The sequence below is a fragment of the Manis javanica genome, chromosome 4 (assembly GCF_040802235.1).
Source record: "Manis javanica isolate MJ-LG chromosome 4, MJ_LKY, whole genome shotgun sequence".
Classification (NCBI taxonomy): Eukaryota; Metazoa; Chordata; class Mammalia; order Pholidota; family Manidae; genus Manis; species Manis javanica.
The window spans coordinates 118,090,583-118,109,444 of NC_133159.1; the positions used below are offsets into that span (position 1 = coordinate 118,090,583).

General features: G+C 41.8%; 1 pseudogene; it reads left to right on the forward strand.

Annotated features, from left to right (window-relative positions):
• Nucleotides 1-1,822: 1,822 nt before the first annotated feature.
• On the forward strand, nt 1,823-12,867 carry LOC108396515 (uncharacterized; annotated as a pseudogene).
• The last annotated feature ends 5,995 nt before the right edge of the window (nt 12,868-18,862 follow it).

The window sequence follows — 18,862 nt, forward strand, 5'->3', positions numbered from 1 at the left end:
TTCTTAGAGTAAATAAGAAAATGTACCTAAAGTAGCCAGCATAATGCACAAAGCACTTGGAAGGCAGCCACCCAGAATTAGTTTATTTTTTCTTTTCCTTTCTAGAAAGTAAGAAAAGTAAACTGTCAAATACTGTTTCACTATACTGCTTCTAGTTATATTCCTTTAGTAAAGTAGAGCTCAAGATGGTGAAGATGGTCCTTCTCAAGATTCTATATGCTGTACATAATAAAACAATTTTCTGCTGTAAGCTACCAGTGAAACTTAAAACTCAATTCCATGAATTCCATGTTATGCTAGTTGCAATACTGATTGTTATTTCTTCTGGGGTGGGTATGCACAGGTGATCTGCAGAACACAAAAAGAATCTGCAATGAAAAATACTTCCCTTTGGTAAAATACTCGAAGCTACTGCTACCAAGGGCTCCATAATTTATATAATCAGTTTTGGGTAACTATATTAAAATATACTGTCTTAACTTAATAATATTAATACCATGATTATATTTGAAGTTTAGAAGTACAAATACAATTTGTAATTGTTGATGTAATGCCTAATTCTTAAACTCCTAAGAATAAAAAGAAACATGTCTTAGTCTGTTCAGACTGCTCTAACAAAATACAGCAGAGTAGGTCACTTGTGAATATGGAAATTTATTTGCTCATAGTTCTGGAGGCTGGAAGTCCATGATCAGGGTGCTGGCTTTGGTTTGGTTCTGGTGGTGGCCCTTTTCTGGGTTGCAGACTATTGACTTCCTGCTGTGTTCTCACCTGGTGGAAGGGCAAACATTTTAAGATACCAGTCACAAGCTCAAAAAAATTACATAGGAGTTAACCTAATAAAGAATGCACAGGACAATACAAATATTTATAAGTGATTACTTCAGGTGCACATTGGTCAAAACAGAAGAGTTGATATTTGGCATAGAGAGAGGGAGACAGTAAACAGATAAACACAAGTGGAGCTAAGTGTCATTAAGAAATTATAGAGCTGGATAAGGGAGATTGTGAATAATGTTACATGGCTCCTCTATTTTATATAGGGTGCTGAGGGAAGACACTGAGGTTAAAGATGACGTTCAAACAGGTTCGAAAAAGGTGAGGGAGTGAGAGCTTTGTGGACGTCTGGGGATAGGGATTGGCATGTTGATGAATGGCTGGAGGCTGGGATTGAGGATGGGGTGGGAGGTGAAGTAGCACTGAGGGATAAGGAAGTGAGATACGAGGTTGGAGACCAGATCACAAGAGAAACACTTTTCAAACTCTTTTGATCATGACCCCAGAAAACACACATACACATTGTACATTGTTAACCAAGAATACACACATATAGAACAGAAACAAAGTTCATTGAAACAAGACTTATTCTTACTACATGTAATGCATTTAGTGTTTTTTCTTTTTTTTTTCTGTTCTATTTCATTCTTAAAAAAATGCTGGTTTTGCGGCACTAAATTGATTACATGGACTTACAATAATGCAAACTTTGGATTTTACTCTGCAGTGGGAAGCCAACCGAAACTTCTGAGAATAGGAGAGGCATGATCTCATCTGCTTTATTTTTAAAATGAATCCATATTGTTAAAATTTAATTTTTGGAGATTTCAAACATACACAAAAGTAGAGGTCATAGCATAAGGAACTCTCACTTATCTATCACCCACTGTCAACAACTATCCACAATTTGCCATTCCTGCTGCACCTATCACCCACACATTTAGAATAAAACCGTTAGACTAACTGAGGACTTTAGGATTTGGTGGAGTGTATGGGGAGGGAGAAGTCCAGCTGGCAGAGTGTTTCATGAAGTTTCCCTACTGAACCCCAAATTGTGGAGGCCTCAGCATTTCTTCAGGAATCCTGGCACAAGGATTTCATGGTCGAGGGTTTACTTTCTTTACAGTGGCATCTTTGCGGATGTCCAGAGCATTCTGGCAGAAAAGAGCTTATAAAGACAGGATCCAGGACTCAGGTAGGCAGACTGGATAGGCTGCATTTAGAGAGAAAGTCTCCTTCTCAAGAGTGCAGTGGGTGGTAAGTCTGGGGCTTTCTGGAATTTGGAGTAGCATCCTCTCCACACCTCCAGTTGAGACCAACAACGCAACTGTCTGCAGTCTTGTCCCAGTAGAACTTGGGACTGCATCCTGATGGACCCTTCATGGAGAGTCGGCCGCAGAATGTACCCCCAAGATTAATTAACAACCTAAATTAACAACGTGGATACAGATAAAATAAATACCAAGGGATCTGGAGGACTGTCATGGATATGCAAGAGTCAGCAAACAGGAGGTAACAGGAATAACGGGACACTTTTCTGGGCAGAGGCATGTGAACACTGTGGTGCTAAGGACTCTCAGCTGGATGTAGTAAGGTTCTCCTGCCGGTGCTTATACATCAGCTGCATTCACCGCCCAGGGAGGATCCTACGCTGCAGTGATGGGAATCCCAAAGGCCGTCAAAGGACCCCGCGCTCCGAGCTGAGGGTGCTGGAGCGTGGGAAGCACTGAAGAACTAGCTACAGAATGTGAGCAGCGCATCACCAGGATTCTTGGAAAGATGCAGAACCCAAAGAGTGGGACTATTGTGTCGGGCTTCCTGAAGCAGGGCTGCAGCTCCGCTCATTCTGTGGTGAGTGACCAAAGGGACAAGCTCCTCGGACTAGATCTCTGCTCTCCAGACACCCTTCACCCAAACACTCTCAACAGTCATTGATGGCGCAGTGAACGTCCCCAAAGGCTCCTGTCCACTTTGGCAGCGGCGGCCAACGTTAAGCTGTCTTTTCAGGGCCGCGCGAAGGCTTGCTGTAGGCAGAACAAACCGGGTGGTCAGAGATGAGCAGCGCTCTCAATCCAGCCTCAGCCTGGCATTTAGACCCCGGCTCCCGCCAGGGCCGGACTACGTTTCCCAGGGGCCTCTGCGCGCGCTTCCGCTTCCGGACCCTTCGTCTGGACGCGCTCGGCTGTCAGCTTCGTTGCGCTGGTTCCGCTCCCTTGCGGCGACCCGCCCCGTGTCTGGACCGGGGAGGAGCAGACGCTGGACGGGGGTGTGTTTCCAGCAGGGGACTGTGAGGCCTGGGGGTCTGGCCGTGTCCCAGTGGGGTGCTCCCTGAGCCCGCTGATCCGACCATAATCCCTTCTGCTGGAGCTGTGGTGCTGTCCGAATGGGCTCGGCCACCTTGCTCCTGCCCCTCTGCCCTGGGTTTGGTGTGTACGTGACGGCGGGGTGTACGTGTGTTTAATATCTGACACACCTCCGGGTCCTTTGCTGAGAAACGGGCTGAGGGCCCGCACAGGCTGAAGCTTTCGGCTGGATGGTGAGGGAGGTAGGGCCCTAGACTTCCAGGGCCCCAGAGTCAGAGACCATGGCGCCTGCACCCTTGTGTCCCTGTGATCCATTGTATAGACTCAGACAATTAACATGGGAGGGCGTGGATACTGTAGGAGATCCTTCAGTCTAAATCACGGGAAAGCTGTATTGCTTAGTAATGTCACTAGATGTTTCTGAGCTATGCACCTCCTGTTCCTCATCTGTAAGTGAAGTTTATTCTTCCTACCTTACGTGGTCATGAGAATCAAATGGCATTTTGATATGAAACGGTTGACACAGTGCCAGGCACCAAGTAAGGGCTCAATCAATAGCGATTATTAATAGAAGTCATCCGCCTCACTATTTGTACATAAAAAGAAACAAACCTAGGGAAGAAAAATTAACTTGTTCTGTGTCACCCACCCAACTGGTACATAAGAGAAATTAGAACCAGGTGCCCTTACCCCCAGCAGGGCACTTTTCACCGTGGTTGGTGCTTATGTATCTTTCAAGCATGTTGGTAACCATTTCTTAACCTGTTATGTGTGATTGTGCTCCTGGGTGTCTGTTTTTGCAGGGCACTGGGATAAAGATTATATCCAGATTTGTCTGTATTTAGGGCTTCCTGAAGACTGTGTGACTATCGAAGTTCTCAACTCAAAAGATACTACTTCAGACTCTCTGATGACTGTTATGAGTGGGGTGGCAGAATGAAAAAGATATACAATGAAAAAGGAGAAAAATTCAACCCAGAATCTCTTGCTAGAGTTTCGGAGAGAGGGCTGGTAATTCCCAGGAAGAGGCATGGAGGACTTGGGTGAGGCTGCTACACCCAAACGGTGGTGTATGTGGCGATGGAGGATCGGACCCACAAACTCCAGAACAGAGGTAAGAAATACAAGGGAGAGAGGGTTCTACCATTTGCTGGGCATGTACAGTGTGTACCCATAATCTCATTTTAGTTTTTCTTTACAACAGCTTTGTAAAATGTGTGTGGGCAGCTCTGAGGCCTTGGACAAGGCATCAGTTTCCTCATTTGTAAAAGGTGATTTATGGAAAGCATCTGGTACATGGTGAGTGCTTTATAAGTAGGAGTTATTTTCCTAACATCCCCTTTTTATTTGAAGCTCCAAAAAAAGTTAAAACATCTTACCTGCCACACTCTTTCTATTAATACCAGATGCCTTTCCCAAGGGAGAGAGAGGGGGCAAGTCAGACTTCCTGGGAGGAGAGAAGGAAATGGGCTGATGATTGGACTGCACAGTACAGCCCATGGGATCGCTCAGCTGCAGAGCTGGGGCCTGCATCTGCAGGGTCCATGGCCTTGCCACCCATTCTGACAGGATTGGGAGCTGCTCTGGACTTCCTTTCAATTTCCCCTTAAGAAGTGTTGTGTCTTAAGGAGCTACAAAGGGATGATCCATATTGGAGGGGCTCCCATAGTCTGTCTCCAGTCTGTGTGGCTTTCTGCCCTCAGCCGCTGTGATTTCCCAAGGCCCTGGAACCTAGGGTTTCCTCTCTCTACCCCTGTCCTCCACTGATTGTCAGAGTTCAGTTCCAGCAGGGGGCAGGCATCTTGTGTCTTGTGAGCAAGTGGAGGCTTGGAGTATGACTAAACATATTGGTTATACTTTTTGTTTTCATAAAACAAAGGATAGAAAGAAAACTCCATAAAATTTTGGCTAGGGGGTGACATGCAGAAAATAATAAGAAAACAATGAACTGATAATTAAATGATTTTATTGAATGCTTATTCTGTATCAGGTACTGATTTGGACCCTTTCTATACGTTAATGTGCAAGTGCTTCAAGGTAGGTGCCATTATTACCCCCAAATTTCAAATGAGGAAACTGAAGCACAGACACAGCTCGCCTATGGCCATTCAGAGCCAGGATTTAAAGCAGGCAGACAGACTCCAGAGCCAGTGTTCTAGTGAGAGACCATTGTAGGAGGCATAGATTTTTTAAAAACTTGTGAAACCCTGTACTGTTTACAGTGACAGGACTTCAAATTCCTACTTCTTCCCCAAATAAATTTAAAGCCCACAATGGGCTTTAAATATTGCTTTTTTGGGGAAAGAAAGAAACTAGAATATTCAGAAAACACAAAATCATTTATAGAATAAAATAAATAGCATGTAACCCCTATTACCGTGAGAAAAGCTCAAAGAAGAGCTGAAATTTAATATGCTCAGCAGTTTTCTCCCAATAGGCGAATAATCAAAATGGGAAAGTAAATTATGAGCAGTAGGTTGCTTGATGGGCATGGAGTCAGAGGGAGTGAATGGATCATTAATTTGTTCACAACACTTTGGGCCTGTTGCCTGTGAGGCACACTGTGTTGGATGCTTAGGATGTAGTGGAGAATGAGGTGACACATTGCAATTTAGCGGCTCATGTATGTGTGTGGTGGAATTAATCTAGGGTGGCTGCAGTCACACTGTGGGCCTAGAGTACTCGTGATTTGGTGGCTTAAGGTCCTTGTGTCCCTGACTGCAGGGATGGGCACTGCTGCCCTTTGCCTCTCTGGCTTCTTTTTTCATGTTCTTTGAAGTTGGAAAATTTCTCCATTTGTGATTAAAGAAGTTGACGCTACAGGCCTCTAAGCTTCCCTTCAGCCCTTCATGACATGTGCTGGTTTTTGGTCACAGGGATCTCAGTCTCCGAGCACAGGCTCAGGCATATCCTGAACCCAGTGAATGGTCAGATCTTGCCCCAAGTTTACATTCATTCTACTCTCTGAGGTGATGAAGCCTCATTACTTAATGTCTGTGCAGTACTTCAGATACTATGACAGCCAAGGTCAGAGGCACATTTTGTTGGAAGAGGCTATTTCTATCTAGTAGGTCTGTGATACATAATGATAAACAGGATTCCTTTATTACACTTCCCTTCTAGCTCTGTCATCTAGGGACTCTGCCGTTTCCCCAAAAGGTATATTGAGGAGTAGAATATGGCCTTGGTTCTCCACTCAACCAAGTCCCAAGTGAGTTGGGAATTTTCCTCTTCCCTCTGAAATCTCATTTTAATTCCTAAAGCAAAGAAATTTCTTTCTCTTAGCATGAAGCTTGTCAGCCTGTTAGCATCAGCAGTTTTAAAAGATAGGATCAAGTGGGTCCGATGGACTGCCAACAAAATGGTGACTGGGTGTTGCTTAGTTGTGTAGAAGTAGCAGTGAAGATCGGGGCCTTGGCAGTTTCTCCCATCAGTTGGTAGGAGAGGGCATGGGGAATATGGGGCCTCTTAGCACATAGTTGAAGAGGAGGACTGATAGAGGTGGTTGGGTGAGAATCAAGCTTCCATTTGTTTACTTGAGACATCTGGCTCAGATAAGCAAAGGCATATGAGACAGCTCTGCACCTGTTTGCTTATAATTTTCTCCGTGGGGAGGAAAGACATGTAGACAAATCTGTGTGGTGCAATACCAGCAGATTTAAGGAGGCCTACTCAGCAATAAAGTGCTTTGGGGAAAATGTGTGAATTCAGAGAGTGAGCAGGCGGGTCTGGGTAAGAGAGAGGGAAGGCTTTATTCCTTCAACCAGCCCGACAACCTCCCCACCCCTGCTAATGGTAGCAGTGAGCTTTGAAGTAGGCCCTGAAGGATGAGCAGATTTTTGAGGAGAAAGATTTGAAAAGTCAGTGACATAAATGGCTTAGAATGGAGAAGAGATACTACTCTGAGGCAAGAAAAAGAAAGTACATTGAAAACATGGGTTTATTGTCCTACAGAAACTTAAGAGGCTGCCAATCTGTTTGCAGTGTACTAATAATCACACCCAAAGTTCTTTCCTAAATATAATTCTCAAGCTTGGTATATTTCTCAGTTTCTTACTTACCATGCATGTCTCTTTCTTAATATAATGAAGATAAGCTTAAGGCCAGCTGAATGCTAGGCTTGGATGGGAAGGCCATATCCTTAATCTGATCTGTTTAAGTCATTTTGTTCAGCTGAGAAGTTTTAATGGGCCTTTGTTGCTCAAATTTCTTTTCAAACTTACTTCCTACTGTATGAGATGTAGAAACAGTTTGCTTTTGCAGGCATATGAAGCCCCAGATTTCTGGACTCTGTATTCCATTTTTTTTTAGCTTGAAAATTGGCCAGTCCTTTACTGAGCTCAGCTCTTCTTCTTTGCCAGATATATCCCGCAGTATCCCACACCATCTAGCATTCTGCCTCTTTCCAACCTCCTCCCTGGGAGCCATAGCCACAGTGAGCTTTTGGTCTGCCTTCACAGTTATTAAATTATTTTGCTAGTATATATCAAGAGCCTACAATGTTCTAGTTTAAATATCCATCTTCTTGAAACCTGCCACCTGCTTGTCAAGCCAATGCCACCATTATCTTTTAGATTTTTATTATGCTACCTTCCACTTTTAAGAGGCTGATTTCTGAATTAGGGTTGGCTAGTGTATAATTAGTATAACCAGTAGACCCCAAATATACATAGGCCCTAATATAATGGAAGTTTATTTCTTGTTCTTGTGACCATATGATTGGGTGGCCATTCAGAACCTTGTTATGTGAAGCTCTAGTATCTTTACCACATGGGTCCCAAACTCACTTTGGGTCATCTCTACACCAGCCAGCCAGAAGGGGACAGCATCATGGAGGAATGTGTGTTGAGTCAGGCCTGGAAGTGGTGTACCTTCCTTCTGCTTCCATTCTGTTGGCTATAATTCAGTCAAATGGCCACATCTAACTACAGAGGAGGTTGGGAAATGTTTGTGTACCTTGAAAGGTCAGGAGGAAGTGTATTTTAGTGAGTAATTAGCAGTTTCTGCCACTCTCCTCATATATTTAGATTATTTAGTCTTATTTTGCTATTGTAAGTTATAATGTTTATTTCTAACTTTTTTCATATTGTGATCATTTTCTTATAATTATTTTTAGATATGAAATTGCCATGTCAAAAGAATGTACATATTTTAAGACTCTTAAGCATACAAGTGAATAAAATCTTGCCTTTGAAACCTGTGCGTGCTTGGATCCATTTCCTCCCCATCCCATCAATTGCCCCTAATTATGCCTCATTTAACCTTTTCTTCAGAATCACATGCAGAAGGTTCAGGGCTTTGTGTCATTCAAGGATGTGGCTGTGAATTTCACTGAGGAAGAATGGAGTGAACTGGATCCTTCTCAGAGAGTCTTGTACAGGGACGTGATGCTAGAGAACTATAGGCACCTGGTCTCCTTGGGTGAGGTTGGGTGCGCACACCTTGGGTAGGCCTCTTGGATAGCTTTGCTTTCTAAAGATGCCCTTGCTCCTGTTAGGGGAAGATAACAAATAAGGCTTTGGGTTTTCTTTTTTCTCCTCCAGAATCCAGAGCTGATCCTTAAACTGTTTCTCACTCTCTTTGGGTAGAAATACTCAATTTCTTCCAACAGTTAGTTATTCTGTCTTTTGCTCTCAAAAAGATAACATAGTGGGACTGTGAATGGGGTGGTGCTTTGTCTTTTGAAGTCACATTCTGTTTCTTTCCCTTGAGTAGGATTTCCATTTCCTAAGCCTGGTGTCATCTCCCAATTGGAACTAGCTGTAAACCCATGGATGCAGAAGGGAGATGTGCTAAGAAGCAGCTTTACACGTAAGTGAAACAAGGCAGATGTCTTTGAAATATGAGTTAGGGTTCCTCCCCCAATCCTCCAGGTCTGTAGGAAATATTGAGACCCCTCTAGTCTCATCTTCACTTGGACATATCAGAGTCATAATAGCCTGACTCTCTACTTCCCAGACTCAACAAAGAGATACTTCCTACTTAAGTTATAACCCTAACACTGGATGCAGAGATCACTTTTATCTTCTCCCCAAGTATTTTTTGAGGTCATTTCCTTCTGTCTAGTAACTGGGATCTCTTCTTCATTTACTTTGTCTTCATCAACCCTCGTTTTTTCCTACAAAAGTATGAAGGGAATGAAAGAATTTGAATGTAATTTTAAGGAATATAATCTTACATCTAATTTTAAGGTTGTAAAATTGACAGAATTCCCTGAGTATATATGGGAATAAGGGAGAAACAAAGATAATTCCCAGGTTTCTGGTTTCTGTGTAGGTCTATGGAAATTCTCTTCCCTGAGATGGAGAACACAAGAGAAGAAGCAAGTTTGTGGTGGAAGCAGTCAGTAGAAGATGAGTCCTGTTTATCCTAAGTTGTTTGAAGTGTCTGTAACAGGTCTCAACCAGGGATGATTTTGTCCCCAGGGGACACTGGCAGTTTTGAAGACTGGGAGGGGCTATAGACATCTTGTGGGTAGAGGCCAAGGATATGGCTAAACAGTGCACAAGACAGCCCCTCACATAAGGCTTGTCTTGCCGAAATGTCCATAGTGCTGCATTTGAGAAATTCTGGTCTGTGTAGATGTCTGGGTGGTAGATGAATACAGGGAGGAACTGTCAAATAGGTCTTGATGAAGGAAAGAGATCTTAACTATTGGTACAGATTTGGGAATCATTTGAGAATAATGGTCACTGAAGTCATGGGATAAGATCACCCATAGTGATCTCACTGTGAAGTGAGATGCATGAAAAAAGTTGCAAGTGAAACTCGAAGCCCAATAAGCATACACATTTAAATATCTGCTATCTCTCTATGTATCTATATCACTGGTATAATTGTTCAAAAGTAAATCATAGGGAAAATACTGATGTCAAAATAATACAATGGTAATAATTTTTAATAAGATGATGGCAGTAGAGATATATAAATTTTTATATTCCTTAAATTTATCAATATAAATAAAAGAAAGAGAGTCCAGAAGGGATACTAAGAAAGGGTGACCAGAGTGAGGAGGCAGCCAGGTCTGCTTGTCATAGAAGCCAGTAGAAAAGAGCATTTCAAGGGGAGGAAGGGCTTACAGTGTTATATGCAAGAGAGATCAAGTAAAAAAGCTGGAAAGTATCCATTAGGTTTAATATTAATAGCTGGCTCGTTGTTTTTGGTAACTTAATAGTGGATTAGTCTCTTGCTACCATCTCTGTCCCTTGCTTAACTTCCATTGTTTTCTAACTTTTGTACATTTTCATACATTACATAAGGTTGTCAAATCTACATAAGGTTACTTTGAAAATAGTCCTCAACTTACAAGGACTTATGTGTTATGTTTGTTTTACCTATAATATGAAAGAGTACTTAAAAAATCTCTGATGATAATGTTCCAATTTTATAACAATTAAAAAGTATGTTGTGTAATTTACCCATAAGAAGGCTGAGCTAGTAGTAGGCCTGATCCCCTGATCTCATAAAATTTTTGCATTCTCCTGAACTTTGACTCTCTGTAAGCTTTTGGTGCATGCATGCATTTGTGTGTGTGTGTATGAAAGATGGAAAAAAGTGAAGGCTGGAGGAAATCTCTGGCAAATTGTAACATGTAGGGTAGCAAAGGAAAATATGGGAAATGATATTACTGAATTTGATAGTAACCCCAGCAGTAATCAAGGAGAGTTTCTGGGAGACTGTGCCAGTCAGAGTGGGATATATAGGCATTGAATGATGACCCTAGCTGGGGTGAACTCCAGACAAGGGGCAGGGTAGAGGGTGATGGTATCAAAAAGCAGGGAAGATTCCAGTGGTTCAGAGGCTAGGGTAGTTAGCATTCTTATGTTCAATACCAATCATTTCCCAGCTGAGATCTCCCTAACACATTATTTTGTACCATTGATCATGCTTGAAATGATTAATATCTGTCTGCCTCAGTAGAATATAAATCTCAAAATATATCTGGGACTGTATCTGTTTTTATCATTGAATCCTAGTACATTACATGGTGCCTAGTCTATAATAGATATCCAATAACTTATTTGTTGACTTACATATTTGACTACTGGTATTTATGCAGTTGTTATCTCATTCCTGCTTTAGCCACTTCCTTCTAGTACAGAGAACATTTTTACTTCCCCTCCCCCCCAGACTTGGAGACCAGAAAGTTGACACCAAAGATGGAATTTTCTGAAAAAAAAATTATACTGGGGGATAAATATGGAGAGAAGCACAGAGGCTGATGCAAGGATCTCTAGTTTGAAAGATACCTGGTGATTTGCAAAGATCAAAGAGGATGCACAAGATAGACTTTGAAAAGAAGCAACAGTTATCTGCAAGAAAAGAACTCCCATTGCAGATAGTAACTCCAAATGTATTGAATTTGGAAAGTTAGTTTGAAGTATGACTTTGTTATAAAACCAATACATCCTGAAGAGGAAATACATTATACATATGATGCTCCAGGAAAGAGCTCCAAGCAGACTTCAAAATTATCCAGACATCAGAAAGATAGCACAACTGAGAAAGTTTTCAGTGTAATGCATGTAATAAAATCTTCAATCATCACTCAGTTTATATTCAACATTGTGTAGGGAATAATGGAGAGAAAAATTTGGAATGTAATCAATACTGAAGGCCTTTGATCATGGTATACACCACATTGAACATTAGAGAACTAATATTGGAGGGAAGTCTTATGAAAATAGAAAAGGCTTTAACTGGTACCCATACCTTACCAAACATCAGAGTGTTCACAGTAGGAAGGAATATATGCATGAAAGAGGCATAATTCAGAATACACCATTTATTCAACATCAGAGAATCCATAATGGAGAGAACCGTGAATGTAGTGAATGTAGAAAAACTTTTAGTAATTATTCAGCCCTTACTGTACATCACAGAATTCATACTGTAGAGAAACCATATGAATGCAATGACTGTGGGAAAGCCTTTAATCTCAGCTCATCTCTTTCTCAATGCCAGAGAATACATACTGGAGAAAAACCCCATGAATGTAATGGATGCAGGAAGGCTTTTATTCAGATAACACACTTTATTCAACATCAGCGAATTCACACTGGAGAGAAACCTTATGAATGTAATGAATGTGGGAAAGCCTTCACTCAAGTACATCCCATATTGAACATCAGTTTGTTCACACTGGAGAGAAGCCCTATGAATGTAATGAATATGGGAAAACCTTCAGTCACAATGCATCCCTTATTGTCCATCAGTTTGTTCACACTGGAGAGAAACCCTATGAATGTAATTAATGTAGAAAGGTTTTCAGCCAGAGCTCACACCTCTACCAACATCAGAGAACTCACACTGGAGAGAAACCGTATACCTGTAATGACTGTGAGAAAGCATTTAGTGATCGATCAGCCCTGATTCGACATCAGAGAATTCACACTAGAGAGAAACCCTACAAATGTAGAGAATGCGGTAAAGCTTTCAGTCAGAGCTCAACTCTCATATAACATACAAAAATCCACAATGGAGAGAAACGTTACACTTGTAAGGGTTGTGGGAAAGCCTTCAGCCAGAGTTCATCCCTTACTCAACATCAGAGGGTTCATACTGGAGAGAAACCATTTGAATGTCTTGAATGTGGAAAAGCCTTCAGTAGAAGTGCCCACCTAACTCAACATAGGAGAATTCACACTGGAGAGAAACCTTGTGTATGTAATGAATGTGGCAGAGCTTTCAGGTGTAGTTCAGCCCTCATTTGGCATCAGAGACATCACAGTGCAGAATCGCTCTGAATGTTCAGACTGTTTACCTTATTAAATACCAAAGGATTATACTTTCACAGGTTATTACAATTGTGATACTTTATTTTGAAGGCTGAAAATGCATCCCCCCCCCAATTTTTTCCTGCAAAGAAGTTTTAGCTGCCAAAATACCACAAATCCAAGTGAAAAAACACTTACCTGAAATCTGAAATAACCCAAGAAATTCTAAACACCAATCTTCATGTGTATGTGCATGTTTTTTTTTTACCTGTACCTGAAAATGACTAATGTTAGTCACCATGATCTAATTATTTTCCTGGCCCCAGGAATAGGCTATTTCAACATGCCAAGGAATTTCAGTTGTTTGAATTGAGCTTGTCATTTCTTGTACTGATTGGAATAGTCCCATGTACAAACTAAATAGAGAAACTCTTGGTTGATTATATATCCTAATCCACCTTCCTTTAAATCTCTGCCCTAACATATAATCATTCCTATCCCCAGAACACACCCTCCTGTGGACAGCTATTGTCTGTTTTACCTTGCCCTATTTTTTTTGCACCCCACAGAGGCAAGATGGACTGCTTCTCAATTAATAGGCCAGTTATTGAGACTGATGACAATTTAGATACCAAGAGAATTTGAGAGAAAGTATTACACATACAAGGGACTTCTGAGGAGAGCAGGGAAGGTTCATGCCAGTCCAGAATGGCAAGAGCATAGAGCAGGTTGGGCCTTTTTAGTGGCTAGGGGTAGGGTTAGGAAAGTGTTCCCATGCATGAAATTTTGGGGATTCAAGTGGGATTCATGATCCAGTGCTAAGAGCTCAGGAGGAACGTATAAGTTTCCTTACCTAAAGTGCCTGGTGTGTGTGTGGGGTGGAAGAGTGGAAGCTCAAATGCTGCCAATGGCCAGACATAAAAAATGGAGTCAGACTCCTTATTATACCCACTTTCTCAGAAAATCTTTGTTCACTTAGCTCAAAATAACTCTTCAATATTACTGTATCTTTTGTTGAATCTATTTTGGTTTTACTATCTCCCCTCTAAAAGTCATCTTTCCCCAGGGCAGAAATTATAACTATCACTTCTCAGAAAATAAACATTATTTACCTTGGGAACCAGTAGCCTTACAAAATAATTACCATCTCATACAATCCTGACAGAGGAGTTGGGGGATGATCCAACACTTCTGGAAAATACTTCAGGAAAAGAAAGCCTATGAATTTGTATCAAACTATCACAGATTAAGTTACTTGGGGTTGTCTGATGAAAATTACTGTATATGGTCCTAAGAAGCTGTACTTGTACTTAATGAGCCAGGCATTAATTTTTGGTCACACTGTGAGTCTATACATATATGCAGTGTTCTTTCTTTCAGGTCATCCTAAGCTTAAATTCATTAGGGTCTTTTAGGTTCCATGAATTATTTTGTCTTCCTTTTTTTCTCTGTCCTACGCATTTTTCAGTTAGGTATGAGAATTATTGTGTAGGATTAGAAAGAAGTCTCTTGACTTTCCCGTATCATTCCTGATGTACTAGTCAGAACTTGAGATTTCTCTGCTTTATATTTTTCTCACTAAAAAGACTCCTTTCTCACCAACTTTCCTATTCTCTTCTATTTAAAACACTTCCATGGTGTTAGCTACAGATGGAAGTTCAACAGGATTTGAGTTTCAGAGCTGAAAAGTACAACTAAAGGTTGAGAAGGATTTTTTTTCTGCAAATTATCTGTAAGACAAAATATTCTGAAGGAATGGTTACATCTAGAAAAAAGATCTGAACCCCCTAAGATCCTTGGTAACTTTTAGAAATTGAAATGGTGGGAGTAAAAGTCAACTATAGCTACGTCTGTTATTAGAATGAGAGCTCTTAAACTGTTCTTTGTTAAGAACTTAGGTAACAAGGCCCTGAACGAGAACATTTCTTCCCTGGAGCCAGTTAGCTCTGTTGTGGAGAAACATATGCCCTTCCTTCAGAGGCTTCATTCTGTGATGACTGTTTAGAGTTAAGACTCAGGACAAGTGTCTGAATAAAAGGCCTGTTGTAGAATGTGTGGATTGCACTGTAATGAATTGGTTTAATTCTGGTGTAATCTAGTTTGGATCCTGAAATACTAAAATTTCTAGAACATAATATTTGAAATCTTAAGTTCCAGTTCCAGAAATATTTGATATCTTAAGTTCCAGTTTCAGAAATCTTGGCTGTTGGACTTCAAGGTTTTAGTCAATACTCTTTTTTTTTATATTTTGATCAGCTTTTGGAAGATAATCTGGATTCTTCAGTTTTTCAGTCATGCAAGTCAAAATTTCTACTTCCTGTGGTTAAAACTGCTTATGTTTGATGTGTTCAGTGAGAATTGATTTACATATTTTATGTTAACTTCCTCCAAGGAGCTTGGATAGTTTTCATTGTCTTATGAGGTCACTGTATGGTGCTTTGCACATGGTTTAAAAAATTCATATAGAATAGAGTTACTCAGTGAAAGTCATTCCTCTAGTGCCTTTGGATACATGTCATAGATGATTTCTGGATGTTTTTCCAAGAATCATGAATACAAAATATAGTGGCTTGAGATAAACATCTTGGGGAAATCATATCATACTTATATTTTACTTCATAAGAATTCAACCATATTCACCAAGATCCCTCCAAATCCCCACAGATACATAAATCAGTGAAATTAAAAATACTTGAAGATTATATTTTGCATATAACATTTCTATTATTTACTAATAAATTTATACAAACAAGCACATACTAGCATTGTTATCAGAGTTATATACAAAACAATATATATGCATTTTATGGGCAACTTAAGAGATTTATAAGGGCATTATTGTTAATACTCAATTTCATCTTATTTTCTGACTCCAGAAGCTGACTTTGTATAAGATTTTGCCTCCAAAGAATCCAGAGGCACAGCCAATACACTTGTGTAATAGTTTATTCCTTTGGGTGAATGTTTTTGCTTGGTTTTCCAAGGTTGATGATATCAGAAGATATGCCACTTCATCCTGGTAGGAAGGTTGCTGTCATACAGCAATGTGGATAACTGAGAAACACTTTTGGTTAACCAAGGTAAAAATACATTTCCCAAAGTAAACCTGGCCTTGGGTATCTGGATAATTGCCTCAGTTTATAACAGACCTACTTTAAATCTTTTGTGTAGCAAATGTAAAGTAGAAGAGATACCTGGTTTTTATACTTATGCTAGAAATGCAACTTGAGAAGTGTTGATATTCTATTTCTTTCCTTTTTTAAAAATTTTAATTTTAATTTTTATTTCTTTCCTTTTTATAAGTATGAGGTAAGGTAGAATTCAGTGTGCAGACTACCTTTTTAAAAAAATATCTCCCCAAACCTTTTACAGATTTCCCTGACAACAAAGTAATAGTTAATACTTAAAATTTATTATGTGCTAGACACTGTTCAGGCACTCTTATGTGCATCACTGTATTCATTCTACCCAAAAGTGCTCTGAGGTAGGTACTCATACTATCCCTATTTGCTAGATGAGGCAGCTCAGAAAAGACAAGTCATGGTCTACTGGTAAGCAATGTGGAGCTGAGATTTAAACTCAGTCCAGCCCAAGAGTCCTTGTTCTTAGCCTTTTTGCTCTACTGCCTCCTTGCACATGTGTGTATATATGTGTGACCCTGAGGTGTGTTGAAAGCCTTCTGAGTGTGCCAATCACCAGGGCATGTGGTAACAATGGGGCTGCCTTCTAAAATGATGGAAGCATAAGTGACTGGCAGGATTACTGATGTCAAAACTTGCTTTTCTCCATGCTACACAACTTGGTAAGCCTTAGGAAAGACAATATGCCAGGAGTAGAGGGGTTCTATGTTGACTTGGGGGCAAAACTCTTTGGATCTAACTCTAAACATCAAGACACCATCCAAAGGGAGCCTCGGTGGCCAAAGACAGTATCATCTGGGACTTGTTCATGTTCAGGTTCCAGAAGAAAGAGATCTGGACTAAAAGTCCCCAGGCATTTATATCTACTAGGGGAACTGCTAAAAATGTAGTAAGGTACTAAATAACATACTACAAGTTAGAGAGTGGTTTTAATTGGATAGAACAGCTCAAAGGTACCTACCGGTCTGTTTTAGAGATGCCAGTGTTTTTGGTAGCTCCCACATGGTCCTTAAGATTCTGTGACAAGGTCACTCGCTTCTAAGACTAGAAAGAGGACATTTTGGGGGCTGATTTTCCTTTTTGAGGATTTTCTGAGGTATGCCTTCTCCCTTTCAGTTGTACTTGATTATTGACATAGTAATCTCAGGAGAAGAGATTCAGAGGCTTTGGAGTAAATTCAAAAGGCCAGAGGAGTGCTGGAGGAAAAGAAAGAGCAAATAGCTAGATTTGCTTCCTTTTATTTCTTGTTATATTAGGAGTATGGAGTGTGGATACTGCGAAATTATTCCTAATATTTGTTATTATCCCCTGTTTACAATGAGGGGAATGAGGTCTCCAACAGAGGGGAAAGGGTTGAAATCGTAGATCAATTAGGGGATCTGGAGTCCTTTCCTCTAAAGCTGATTCGAGCAGTGGGCAGTCGCAGGCGCTGAGCATGAACGCCCCCTCGTCAGGAGCACACTTGCCTTTTCCCTCACAGAAGGCTCTTTGTAACCTGGCTACAAGGTTGTCCAACTTCTCTATTTTGGGAGGATATTTCCTTTTACATCCTTAGCTCGCTTCCCTCGCGGACTTCGAAAAAGTTGCTGGTGGTCATTTCTCATTTTTAAAAAGTATCCTTGGGTTTTCCTTTCAGGGAATGATCACATTCATTTAGTTCATCGACGTCTTAGGCTAACCCAGCCTTTCTCACTGTAACCTCTTGCTTGTGAATCAGATGGGAGACATGAAAACCTTTGCCCTTTCCGAGAGCCCTTCCTGCTTAGGTGATAAAGACACAGAAATTAATCACTCTTCTCCGGTCTTTAGTACCTCGGGACCAGCCACTCTGAGATTGGCCGGATCGCAGAAGCACGGACGCTCAGGAGTTGTCATGGAGACCAAACACGGGCAGGGGGCGGGGTGAGGGTACGCCACAGCTGGTGATTGGCTAGGAAGGCACACATTGTTTCCTGGGTAAACGTCTACCTCTCAGAGGCCAGTTTCCCTGCGCAGGCGCAGTTTCCCTGACAGAGCTCTACCTGGTGGCCTTACGCGGTGTTTCTCTGGGTAATTGCAGGTTCAGGGTGCTAAGCCCGGGCCGAGCTTCTGGTAGTTTCTGGCCCCGGGACGGAACTGATCCCGCACGGCCCCGTGTGCGGATCCTGCCGCCACCCCCGGAACCGAGGCAGTTGCGGGGCGCCGCGGCTTCGCGACGGTCGGGCCACAAGTGCTCGCTGCAGTGGCTCCTGGCTAGGGCGGGCGGCCGGGCTGGCGGCTCGGACCGCAGCGCTGCTACTCCGGGAGCGAAGGACGGGCTGCGGCCCCCTCGCTGCGGTTGGGTCGCCGAGCCCTGCCGGGTCTTCTGCGGGAGCCCGGAGATGCGAGGCCGGCCCCGCGCTGCGCCTTCCTGGAGTGGTATAGTTGCGGCTTGACTCACTGACTCTCGATCCAGCGAGGAATCCATGTGCAGTCCGTTTCCTTCATTACTAAGTGTGAGAAGAGGTGGACTCCTGAGAGGTGGCGAATTAGGATGCACAGCCTGGGGCACGTTAGGGCTCCCGACTCCTAGTCGAGTCTCCTTCCCTTGGGGCCTGCACAAGAACAAATCCCAGACAGTGTCCCTGGCCAGGGAGGCTCTGTTTCTATGGTGTCCTAAACCGATGTGTCGGAACTTCTAACAGGGTGGGCTGGGTGCAACCCCGGAAGCCACCTGACTTCCATCTTAGGACTCGCATTTTATGGAGGAGTGCTATGCTGCCACAAATTCCCAAATGTGGATGCCATTCTCCCCAGATTTAGTTATGCTTTACCCAGTCAGGTGCTACAGAATAAGATAATATTTTATCCACCTTCACCAAAGCATTTAACTTCTCAGAAAGAATAAAGATGGGAACTTTTTTTGGCCCCTTCCCTATTTTGGGAGAGAAATATATAGGCCGATTCT